This window comes from Podarcis tiliguerta (assembly GCF_965153285.1).
Source record: "Podarcis tiliguerta genome assembly, chromosome: 1".
NCBI lineage: Eukaryota > Metazoa > Chordata > Lepidosauria > Squamata > Lacertidae > Podarcis > Podarcis tiliguerta.
The window spans coordinates 95659660-95672272 of record NC_139534.1 but is presented as its reverse complement, the minus strand read 5'-3'; the positions used below and the strand labels follow the sequence as shown (position 1 = coordinate 95672272).

Below are 12613 nucleotides of genomic sequence, written 5' to 3'. Positions count from 1 at the left end.
TCAGGTTAAGAACTTTGCTTCAGGATGAGAACAGAAATCGTGCTCCGGAGGCACGGCGGCAGCAGGAGGCCCCATTAGCTAAAGTGGTGCTTCAGGTTAAGAACAGTTTCAGGTTAAGTATGGACCTCCGGAACGAATTAAGTACTTAACCCGAGGTACCACTGTACTACATCTAGAGACTAGATCTAGATACCTAGATACTAAGGTTGCCTCACCTAGAGCATGTTGCAGTAGATCAAACAAGATGTCATTAAAGCATGTACCACAGCTGTGCAGTTGCTGTCATCAAGGCAGGGCAGGGCAGAACTGTACAGCTTACCTGGATTTGCTTACCTGGCTGCTGATTACAGAGAGGGGTGAGGTGGCAGGGAGGTCAGCATGGTGTGGCTGCAGCAGCAGAGCCAATCTGATGCCGAGACACATCCCATGGCACATTCCATGGTTTAGAACAGTGTTTCCCAGACTTGGGTCTCCAGCTCTTTCTGGACTACAATTCCCATCATCCCTGACCACTGGTCCTGCTAGCTAGGGATGATGGGAGTTGTATTCCCCCCCCCCAAAAAAAAAAAAAAAAATCAGCCAGAGATCCAAGTTTGGGTAACACTGGTTTAGAAGCACTCAGAATCATGTTTTGGGTGCACAGTTAGTGGTGGCAAAACCTTTTAAGCTTCTGAGTAATGTAACCACTCTGGTGTTAATACCTGTCTCTGGATTCTACTAGCTTTTAATTACAGTATTTCTATATCGACTATATAAGTGCATACTTGCCCACTAAATTTAACAGCCAGGTATAAGGCATAATTGAGCCTAGTGTGCGAGATTTTTAAAAAGGCTTTTTGCAGACATTTAAGAGATGAACGACTTACCAATGGAAGAATTCCACCAAAAACAGAGCACCTTTCCAACCACATGTTCTGTGTTATACTTGTCTAAATTTCCTATTTAGAGTGAATAACTGGAAACACTCTGTCAGTATCCCCGATCACAACAGCTGTAGTATGTTTTTGAATGACCCACATTTCTCAAATAAGAATAGGCTGTTTGAATGAATCACCATAGTGTTATGTTAGGCCGAGCTGAAAAGAATTCTCACAAACCTACAGAAAGCTTACACCTGAAGAGTGCTATTTTGCCAGAAAAATGACACCTGGACGTAACTATTCTATATATTTGAAATCCAAGGAAATGTGAATTTGATACACTGAGTTAGTAATAAAAAAATGTAGAAGTCCATAGGCAAACTCTGTCACACAATCCTATGCATTTTTACTCAAAGTGTGTCCAACTCTGTTCATTGTGGCTAACTCCCAATAGAAGTATGTGCAAGATTGCAACTTTAGAGACGTGTGGATTGCAGAAACTTGCACAGCAGTAGCTAGAGGAAAGAAATTCAAACTGAGCAACCAAGAGTCAAATCCCTGTTTAAGTGGGCTGCAAAATTTAATCACTAGGTTAAACAGTAGGCTAAAACTTCAACTGATTAAACTGTTGATGATGATGCTTAAGTACCCATTTCAGGTGTTAATACAGTTCTCATGTATTATGTAACAAGGGGGACCTGAAACAAAATGTTGGGGTCACATCCACACCATATACCATAGGTAGGCAAACTTAAGGCCCGGGGGCCGGATCCAGCCCAATCGCCTTCTAAATCCGGCCCGCGAACAGTCCAGGAATCAGTGTGTTTTTACATGAGTAGAATGTGTCCTATTTAAAATGCATCTCTGGTTTATTTGTGGGGCCTGCCTGGTGTTTTTACATGAGTAGAATGTGTGCTTTTATTTAAAATGCATCTCTGGGTTATTTGTGGGGCATAGGAATTCATTCATTTCCCCCCCCCCAAAATATAGTCCAGCCCTCCACAAGGTCTGAGGGACAGTGGACCGGCCCCCTGCTGAAAAAGTTTGCTGACCCCTGCCATACACTGAAAGGACATGTAAAACCCATGACTTCCTCCAAGAATCCTAAGAACTGTGGTTTGTTAAGTGTGCTGTGAATTATAGCTCTGTGTGGCATAAACGACAGTTTCCATGATTCTTTGGGGGAAGCTATGTGCTTTAAATGCTTGTTCAATGTATGGTGTGGATGTGACTGTACTGTGAAGTACTCCCTGTTCGGAATGACAGCTACTATTTAATTACCCCTTCTGCCTTGTTTTCAGGCACCACCAGTCAGCATTCCACCGGTCAGCATTCCACAGCCACTGAGCATGCTCAGTGCTCACTGGGCTTCCTTCCCCACTTTGGAGGCCCCCCCCAATTATTTTGGGGAAGCTTCTGCAAACCACCACCAACTGGAGTCTGTTGACTCCTCTTCTGGGTGGATGTTGCTGTTTTGGTTAGATAACACCTGAACACCTGAAACATGGAGCATTAAAAATAAAACGGGCTGTTTCTTCTAGCAACAAGTGATTATTTTCATTTATAACACTGTCAAGTCAATCTTTGCAATGTTTACTCGAAGGTAAGTCTCTGTGTTCAGTCAGGCTTGCTCCTAGTGTTATTATTTTTGAAAAGACTCCTAACTGAAGCATTTGGTGGAACAAGTTTTTTAAAAGGAAGACCTGAATCTAAAAGAACAAGAGAAAATGAATTAGTGTTGTTCCGAGGGCTTTTGCACAAGCCCTAGTGGAAGACATCTTTCAGCGCACATCCACAATGTGCCAGGGGTTGTGAATAAGGAAAATACAGACTGTAGCCATGTTAAGGACTTGAGAAAGCACTTGTCCAGTCATGCACAGGAGCTTGCACAGACGATCTTCTCTAGATCCAGCATCACTTTTATGTTTCACAGCACACTTCTTCTACCCCTTCCAAGAGAAGAGGTGGCTTTCTATTAGAATACGGAGGGAATCCAGTCCACAGCATCCATTCCACTGACTGGTTAAAATGAGGTGATTTGTTACCCAACTAAGCTACTGTTCAGCAACAATCTTACCAGGAGGCCTTAGGCAAAGTATTTTCTCTCAGCATCATTTACCATCTATAAAATGGGAGCAAATTATTTTGTAACATAGCACTGAGGATAGTGTTGCATATGGGCCCAAACCCCTCTGAACTAAATGATCCTATCGAAGTGATAAACAATAATAATGCAGATAAAACGACTATTTGTTTCTCGTTTGGCATAAAAAGCTACATATAACTGCGTCTTTTTTATTGACCCATAACACCTTATTCTATCCTCTGGATATTTTTTTTGCAAATCCATTTAAGACAGTGGAGTATTTCTGCTGATAACATTTGCTGAGAGGCTCATAGTTGCCCAGAGTTCCTGTCACACCACCGATGGCACGGATGGTTATTATTTTCAGTTTGCTGCAAAAAAATAATAATAAATGCTTCAAGGACCCCATTAGCTTGAGACAGCTTTGAATAGCCAGTGGTTTCGCTGGTTTCTTTTCATTTGACATAGTTAAACATTTATTTAACATTGTCAGCCTGGTGCACAGATCTTGTCTCTAGTGGGCCTAAAGACTACCTTATTTTCTTCTCTCTCTCTCTCTCTCTCTCTCTCTCTCACTGGTTCAGAGGTTGTTGCTGTAATCACATTGGCTATGGGCCTAAAGCAAGCTGTGTAACTCAGTGACAGTTGCAATCCATACACTAGAAAAGGACAAAGAACCAATACATTTGAAAACTGCAACAATGAATGGAACTGGTGACAAGGGATTTTTATTTTAAAATGATTTTGCACAGATAGTTGAATGGAGAGCGACGGTTTAAACTGTGAATTTAAAAAGCACCCTTTTCATTAAGAACCATGTTGCAATGATTGGGCACGTCTGGCTATTACTGCATTGCTATCAAGTTTCAATATACTTCAGTATTTGCCTTTTCCTGGCATGAGGAATGTAACTGCTACACTTGACTAAGCCCTCGTTCAGTAAAGCACCAGGACAGGAAAAAACAACAACTCCTGATCAGCCAAACCTGCTTGACTTTAACATGTTCGTATACCTGAAGGCATGTTTTCAAATGACAGGAAACGTCTAATCACAAAAAAATCTTGTTATTTGTCTTATTTATACAGGACCGATTTTCCCCCTTTTGTTTTACAGCGGGTTACATACGCTTCAGGTTACATACGCTTCGGGTTACAGACTCCGCTAACCCAGAAATATTACCTCAGGTTAAGAACTTTGCTTCAGGATGAGAACAGAAATCGTGCTCCGGCGGCGCGACCCCATTACCTAAAGTGGTGCTTCAGGTTAAGAACAGTTTCAGGTTATGAACGGACCTCCAGAACGAATTAAGTACTTAACCTGAGGTACCACTGTACATAATTAATATACTTTTAAAAGATTGCACTAACAGCTTAGGCCTTTGCAGAATTAGGCATTTCAGTGGGCTCAGGTACACCTAACGCTGTACAGGATGAAGCTGTAAAGAAAAACAGAAAGGGGGAAAATAAACTATGGCTACAATTCTAATGTTTCTTGGAGGGCTCTCAAGAGGCCATAGGACATTTTTGGGTCTCCCTCTCTCAGGGTAGAGAGAGGGGTCCTTAATCAGAAGGGAGATGTGATTTCATGATAGCCCTTCCTGGACACAACTCGGCAGCTGTTGTCCTACTGCACAGAAATGGCTATGTCAGTAAAGGCCTGCCTGGAGATCAGGGGAAAGGTTCCCATTCCAGCAGTGGCGTAGCGTGGGTTGTCAGCACCCGGGGCAAGGCAAGTAATTTGCGCCCCCTTACCCGTGGATTTGCGCCCCCTTACCCATGGATTTGCGCCCCCTAACCCTAACCCCCAGATGTTGTGCCCGGTGCGGCCGGCCCCCCCTGCACCCCCCACACTACGCCACTGCATTCCAGCAGTTCCCCAAAATGTGGGTGGACGGGAGATGGGGAATGTGGACAGACTCCAGTAGTGGAGCTGGCATATGTTTTTTCCTATTTTCCCTGTCACTGATTCCAACGTAGTTTTTATTTTATTTGAAAATACCTATGTTTAATTTTTAAAAGTTACTCTTTCCGGGCACTGTACAAAAATGGAAATACAAAAAAAATGAGTAAGAATAAAATCCAAAGCTTTCCAATATAGCCAGCAGTAAAAAATAAATAAATGTTTGAAACCATAACAGTCAGCATCGCCCAAGCCAATAAATGAAAAGTTGAACAACATGTGTCAGAACTACAGCAGCACCAGCACATTCCTTTTATTAGGAAGGAAATTGTTTTAAGGAAGAGGGGGATAAACGGAACAGGAAACTGAAGAACAACAAAAATCTTCCCATTGCACTGCTGACGCAACCCAGAAGGACATTCAAAAAGACAGCTTATACAACTTTTGTCGGTCCCTTTTTAAATTGCACATATCACCTAAGAGAATCTAGATTAAAACATGATGCTTTTAAAGAAATGCTAATCTCAACATCCTCAACGCTTTGTCTGCTAATCAAGCAGCTGTTTAAAGCACAGGGGCAGGCCACAGCAGTTTTATCCTGGTCAGTTGGCAACCCAAGGTGGCAGCAGACATTGGTAGCACTGCTTCTATTTTTGTAGCGTAGTTGCTGGGCTGTCCTCTTTTGATGCCCTTATCCCTTTAAATTGCAGCCCACATGGATTCCATGTGTCAAGCATGCTGATTCATCAAACATGACACTATCAGGTCATTCATTCTGGTAGTACCCTCAGACCAGTTCTATGCAAATTTGCTAAGACGTTAATCCATCCTGGATTTCCAGGTATGTATGCAAAGGATTGATGCTTATGTCAGATTGCCACTTTTTATTCATACAAATGACAGATACTTCTGCAGAAATCTTCCAGCAATATCAGATTTAGAGCAGTGCGGGTGGTTCCCCCCCCACAGGGGGAACAAAATAAAATAATAATACTAATACCTGTATTATATGGGTACCTATTGAGAAGATCCATTAAAAAAACAACTGTGCAAAAATGAATTCTTGTGAAAAGAACAAATATTTTGGGTGTGCCAATTTTTGTTGTCACTCAGGGCACTATACAGTGGTGCCCCGCAAGACGAATGCCTCGCAAGACGGAAAACCCGCAAGACGAAAGGGTTTTCCGTTTTCAGAGGTGCTTCGCAGAACGCATTTCTCTATGGGCTTGCTTCGCAAGACGAAAATGTCTTGCGATTTTTGAGGGGTTTTTTCGCTCCCCAACCCCTTTTTCTAAAGCGCTAAGCTGCTAATAGCCTTTTAGCAGCTAATCCGCTAATCCCTTAAGCCTTTAATAGCTGTTAATAGCCCTTAAACTGCTAATAGCACTAATAGAGCTAATCCGCTAATGGGCTTGCTTCGCAAGACGAAAAAATCGCAAGACGAAGAGACTCGCGGAACGTATTCTTTTCGTCTTGCGAGGCACCACTGTATTATCAAAGTCTGTCCCTGCTTCCAGCCCCTCAAATAGACCCAGTTACTGAGATGATCTGCCAACCCTCTTCTCTAGATGCACCACACTATCAAAAGGTGAGGTTGCTGGCAAGCAAGGAGAGGGTGCTTGGGGCTGCTGTCCCCATTGGCCAAGGGAGGTTTGACAGCACATTCTTCCTCAAGGAAGCGGAGACCACGATCCAAGAAGCCAACTCCTTCCTGACGACACCACCTGTGCAGCCAGTGGTTTATCTCAAGTATTTTCCTCTCTTTTCTTGGGCCACAACCTTCAACAAAGAGTGATGAAAAGACTACCAGTGCCCCAAGTCTCTTCAGCTCCCTGCCCAGTGTCTCATAATCCCTTGCTATGTGTTGCAGGCTATGTGCGGCAGTATCATTTGTACCCGCATAGATCAGAAATAAGGAGTAGTGGTCACTGGGCTTTATAAGACTTGGCAACATCTCCATCACATTGTGAATCTTTGTATCCGGAAGACAGCAGACCTTCTGTGACATCCTGTTTCCTCCACACACTACTGCCTCTGTTCCCCTCAGTAGGCAGTCACCTATCACCACCACTCGTCTCCTCCTCTTCTGGGGAGTAGCAGGGATCATTCTATGAGCTGTGCCTTCCAAAGGCCGCTTGGAGTGTTCTGAGATCTGCTTCCGTTGTTCTCGAGTCTTCCCCTCTTGTTTATTGGAGCTTATTTTGATATTGTTGGGATAAGTCACAAAGGCCGGAAACTTATGGTTTGAGTGCTTCCTACTCCTTCCTCCCAGTTTGTCATCTCTAGGCTGCAATTCCCTTTTTCTAACGTCGTCGCCACAGAAGGTAGCAAGTACATTATCAGCATACTCATCCGCGGTCAGTTGCCTTAGATCTGATCAACACATCCTTTTGCTATCACCATGCATTCTCTTTCCTTTTAGCAAAGAAGAAGGGAATGTTTCTAAATATTTTAAATATTCTAAATTGCTTTAAAGCTTGCCTCCCCCCCAAATAAAAACAAAAATGTTAAAGCAATGGGTATAAAATTGCTTCTTCCCTCCTCCAATCTTGGTTATACCTTCTTCATGAGAAAAATAAAACAACCCCACATGTCATTTGTGACTTTATTAACGGTGTCCCTAAACAGCCTTCCTTATATAACAGTCCTCCCACCTTGCTACAGATGCATTGTTTCCCCTCAAAGAACTGTCTCTGTAAATAGTTTTTTCCCAGTTGCATACATCCTCATTCATTTCTCTTGATCTAAATACATCTTTATTGTGCCATAAAAGTTCCTAAATGGACATTTTCGGTTTTAGAAAACCTAAAAATCTTTAAATTATTTGAGTGGAGGCTTACAGACAAATAACAGGGAGTTCATGACGGATGAGATTCCTAAATGTGAGGTATTGAATTGCCTTCCAAGAAATAAAAGTGGGAAGCATCTAAAGAAACTAGTGTGGCTGTATAAGGAGCTTTCAGATGAGCAGGGATTTAAATGTGACATGTATAGGAAATAGAAGGGGCAAATCACAAAGGAAGAATATAAATGAGTAGCCAACATGGGCATGGAGTTTTCTGCTCGTCTCGTGCTTTCTAGGCATGGGTCCAAACCGTTTTCCATTTGCCCTGCCGGTTTGCCCAGGGATACCTGCTTTTTTCTGTGGAAAGTAATGCCCAGCGACTCTACTTTGCCACTCCAGGGTTTGGCCACTCTGCCAGTACAACCATTAAAAATATGAGGAGAGAGAGAAAAGCAGAAGACAAAGGTTTACCAAGAGATCCGTCATCGTACATCAACCAGAGAATGAACAGTGGCAGACAGATTGCTCCTCGCACCATCCCTGCCAGCAAGGACCATCAGAAGCCAAGTCGGATCACTGGTCCATTTAGCTCAGCATGGTCAACAAAGACTAGAAGTGGCTAGTTTCAGAGGAGTCTTTTCCTAGCTCTACTTGAAGATACCAGGGATTGAATCTAGGACTTTTCATAGACAAAATATGTGTTCAACCACTGAGCCACACTCCACCTAGAAAGAACATACAGCCTCAACTGCCAAATGCAAGGAGGTGTGTTTTGGATGCTATGTGTGTTTTGGGGTGTGTGGCTTTCTCTCTCTCTCTTTCTTCCTTTCTTCCATACTTTCCATCAGTCTGTAATCACTGGATTGAATGGTCAGTATAAATCCTTAAAACAAATAATAATTAAAAATTCCCTAAGTGCACAAATGGTGGCAGAGCAACTATGTAAACTATACTGAGCTGGAAGGGTAAGATAATACATATGAGACATTGTGGAAGACTCTGGATGACTGTGTGGTGCAAAGATTTTACAAGATATAGTGGTACCTCAGGTTAAGTACTTAATTCGTTCCAGAGGTCCATTCTTAACCTGAAACTGTTCTTAACCTGAAGCACCACTTTAGCTAATGGGGCCTCCAGCTGCCGCCGTGCTGCCAGAGCACGATTTCTGTTCTCATCCTGAAGCAAAGTTCTTAACCCGAGGTACTATTTCTGGGTTACCGGAGTCTGTAACCTGAAGCGTCTGTAACCCGAGGTACCACTGTATGTGTATTAAGCATTCCGGTTTTTACAGTCAGTGTGAGAGGCCCTCCAAAGGGAGTGGCAACTGAGGTGGGGGGAGTTGCCAGAATCATGGCACAGGAAGAAAGGTTTAAATCCACATATCCCCAATAGTTCCTGATACTAATCGCCTGTGTCTGCTGCTTCTGTTTGAAGTGATGCATTTAACCATCTGTGCAAGAGTCTTATGTTATGAGTTTGTCATGTCTGACATAGATGATATTATTGGTTTTTTAATGCTTAGTCAAGATATTTCTGTTCTGGCAAGCTTTTGGCCTGCTGAGCTTAAGAATTTTGGGGGAGCTACTCTATGGTGTGATATTTTTTACCTTGGTAACTTTTAGTGGTTTATTCGATGATGATGATGATTAGGGAGTGCAATTTTTAAATTCTAGCAAGCCATCCTGAGTATCGTGATTGCAACCAAAGGCTAGGGTATAAATTGTTTAAATAAATACATATATAAACGTCAATTTGCTTTTAAATGTCAGTTGTTTAGAATCATTTGCAGAAATTAGTGTATCTGGTCAATAATGCCGTTCCTCCCTTTCCCAGCACATAGATCTGGTAGAAATCTGTTTATGAGATTTGTTAGAAAACCAATTTAATTTAAGTACACAATTCTGTTATGCCCAGAAAGTATTTTCTCCGTCTGACATTTATATGTGGATTCTCATTTAGAAATTAACAAGATCAGATATTGCTGAAGTGCTAATATAAGCAGCTCAGTCCAGCTAAATCCGTTATTAGCAGAATCTGGGCAATGACCTCTGTTTTGCCAGCCAAAGGATTGTGACTACAGAAAATGAGAAGGAATGCTAAGGTTGCAAGTCTGCATATAGTTAGGATCCTTAAATCTCATCAAGTTCACTGGGAGTTTAGGAGCTAAACTATGTGTTGGATTGCAGCCATTAATCAATAAGGTAAACAATCATTGTAAGTGTCCCTTTTACATTCTATTCATTTGGAGACATTCTACTAATGAGTCCTGTCAGTACAAGGATTTCCACTTGTGAAATGGGACTTTATCCCCTATCCTCCTTCTCTGCCCCATGCCCTCCTCAAATCTGTTCCAGAGGGCTGGAGGAACCCCTAGAAGTTCTAAAAGGTGCATGGGGGAGGAGAGAACATTCTGTGGCACAAGCAGAAATTTTTGTGACGATGAAACAATTGCCTTAGCACTACCTTGTATTCAACCCACTATTCCTTAGCCTGAAGCTGCCTGCTGCTTTACTTTACCAGTGGAATTAATTTCATGACAGGTTTTCTTAGACTGGTGGACATGCTATTATTCCAGGATGACCGTAGGTTTCATGAAGGAAACTAATGACAGATACTGTCCTGAAGGCCGAGGATCTCCCACTAACGTTTCCAATGGGACAGCAATCAGGAGTTTGCAGAAACTGACACCGCACTGGGAGTTGTGGAGTTTGTGACCATAGTTTGTATTAAGTGGTCTGCGCTGCGGAATGTGTGCAGATCTTTCTGGTTGTCTGAATGGCTGATTTTAAGGATGTCTTCAGGTGGAAACTTCATGGCTGGTGTGCAGCAGTAAGCTTGCCAGCAACACTGTAAGGATGTCTTGTCAGTGTTGCTATGTAGGTGCTTGTTTTTGCAGCTTTTGTTTCCCTTCACCACATGCTTAAGCCACTGCACAGCTTACAACCTGCAGTCTTACCCTCTGCAGAGTTTGCCCAATGAGATGAAGAGGATTAGGAGGGGCCAGTTCTTCACAGGAAGGGGCTGTGGAGTTCCATCTTCACACCTGAAAGGCTGCAGGGAATTCTTTAGGAGTGATGTAAATTCCAAAGGGACATAAAAGGAGGGGGCAGAGGAGGGGAGGGATCAAAGGCAAGTGTGGCTGATCAGTATCAATGTGCCTCTCAAGTGCAGGTTCTGCATTATGAAAGTAAGAAACAGTTTCGGGATGCTATTATATCCTACACACACTTATAAGGACTCCAATTCCCCAGTGTAATAGGACTTCTGACTTGTGCTGCCTCCATTACCACCGTCACAAAAAAGTGATGTCAACAAAAGCAATGTGACAGCATCTGAAGCACAACAGAACAACTTAATGTCACCCTTTTGCTATGTGCTGATGGTTCAAATGCGTTGAAACCACAGATTGGGGCTGCCCCTTTGAAGGGACCCTTGTATGAAACGACCGCCGCATTGTGAACATGCAACCGATTAACGCAGCTACCACTCTTGCAACTGCTACATTTAAATTAACAATTTCATCCCTTTATAAAATCCAACAATTACCAGAGGGGTAGCCAGGTTAATAACCTGCTGCAGTACAAACAATAGTTTCGTGGCACCTTAACAGCTAAGATTGCCACCTGAACTAGTGGAGGGTGGAGGAGGCAAAGAAATATCGGTGAACAACTACTGCAACGCCGGCAAGAGAGGAATGCACGCCTAAGGAATCAAATCCTCGCAGGGAGAAGGGATGTAATCACAACAAGGCCTTGCTCCCTTTCCCCGCCAGAAAAAAGGCTGGATTTTCACAGGAGTCAGATCTTAGGTGGGTTATTGCAATCACCCCCACTTAATTCCTCTCTTCAATAGGTGCAGCAATGCAAAGCTTTCCCCCCCTTTCTTTCTTTCAAAGCAATGCAACCTTTTACCGTAGGGCTGCGAACGCGAAGCGAGTCCGCCGCCCGCGGCTTCCACCGCGCGGAGTTCTAGAACGGAGCGTGCGTAAGCAGCTGCACGCCTCGTGCCCGGAGGGTGCTAAAAGCGGAGTGCGCCAGCCCTTCCTTTGCAGAAGAGGAAGAGGCCGCGGGGAAAGCCAACTTCGCGGGACGGAGGCAAATGCACGCGCCTTGCACCGTGCAGGCTCCAACTGCTTCCCTCTCTTCTGCAGCGGGGCTGGCTCTCTGGCCCTCGCGCCTAACTCTCCTCGCTCCCCTCTCCGCGCGTGTGGCCTTGTGCACAACTCCGCGTATCCCTCCGCGGTGCGCGTGTGAGACACTCGCAACTCTTTGAAAATAAGCGAGCGAGGGAACTACTTTCGGGAAACTATTTTTGCATGGCGGGCTGGGAATGTGGTCATTTAGTCTCTCCCCTCCCTCCTGTTCTTCCTTGGAAGTAGCCCAGCCAAAAAAGAAAGCAAGAGTCTCTTTCTTTCTAGGCACGGCGTGGCAAAGCAAACCACCCGAGAACCAACTTGGGTTTTGCTCCGACTTGTGCTTTCCACTGGGAGGAACCCGCTTCCTCGGGTGGCCAGCCAGTCTCGAGCAGGAAGAGAGCTTTGCGCGGCCTCCATCATAAAATCCCTTTGCGCCAGAACCCGGGGTTTTTACTGTGCAAACTTGTGGAACATTCCCGATATTTGCTTATTTATTTATTTGAGGGGCGGCGAATGAGCAGCCAAAGGGGAAGCGCCCCCCCCCGCCGGCCTTGAAGCGCGCGAAGGAAAAGCAAGTTTGTGCTGTTCGGCCGCCCAAAAAGAGGGGAGGGAATCGGGGCCCTTGGCAGCCGTGTTCCTCCGAGTGAAGGGGCTCGGGGCGCCAGCCGCGTGCAAAGAGCAGCGCGAGGGAAGGCGACGTAGTCTGCCTTGGGGGGGGCGCTTCTCCGCCCTTCCCCAGCCCCGTGGCAAAAAAAATAAAGTTCTGCGCCCTTTGGCGACTCCTTCGGACGGAGGCGCTTCCCAAGTGCCCGGGGTCTCCTTTCCCGTCCGTCGCCTCGGAGAGTTG

General features: G+C 44.4%; 1 long non-coding RNA gene across 2 annotated transcripts; it reads right to left on the bottom strand.

The window, feature by feature from the left end:
- Positions 1–3203: 3203 nt before the first annotated feature.
- Positions 3204–12572, bottom strand: LOC310683660. 2 transcript variants are annotated; one of them, XR_014514481.1, is made up of 3 exons: positions 11543–12572; positions 10588–10674; positions 3204–3317 (listed from the first exon to the last, which is right to left on the bottom strand). It is a non-coding gene; the product is annotated as an uncharacterized lncRNA (long non-coding RNA). The 2 variants fall into 2 exon arrangements; XR_014514482.1 differs by lacking the exon at positions 3204–3317 and adding an exon at positions 6337–7261.
- Between the last annotated feature and the right edge of the window lie 41 nt (positions 12573–12613).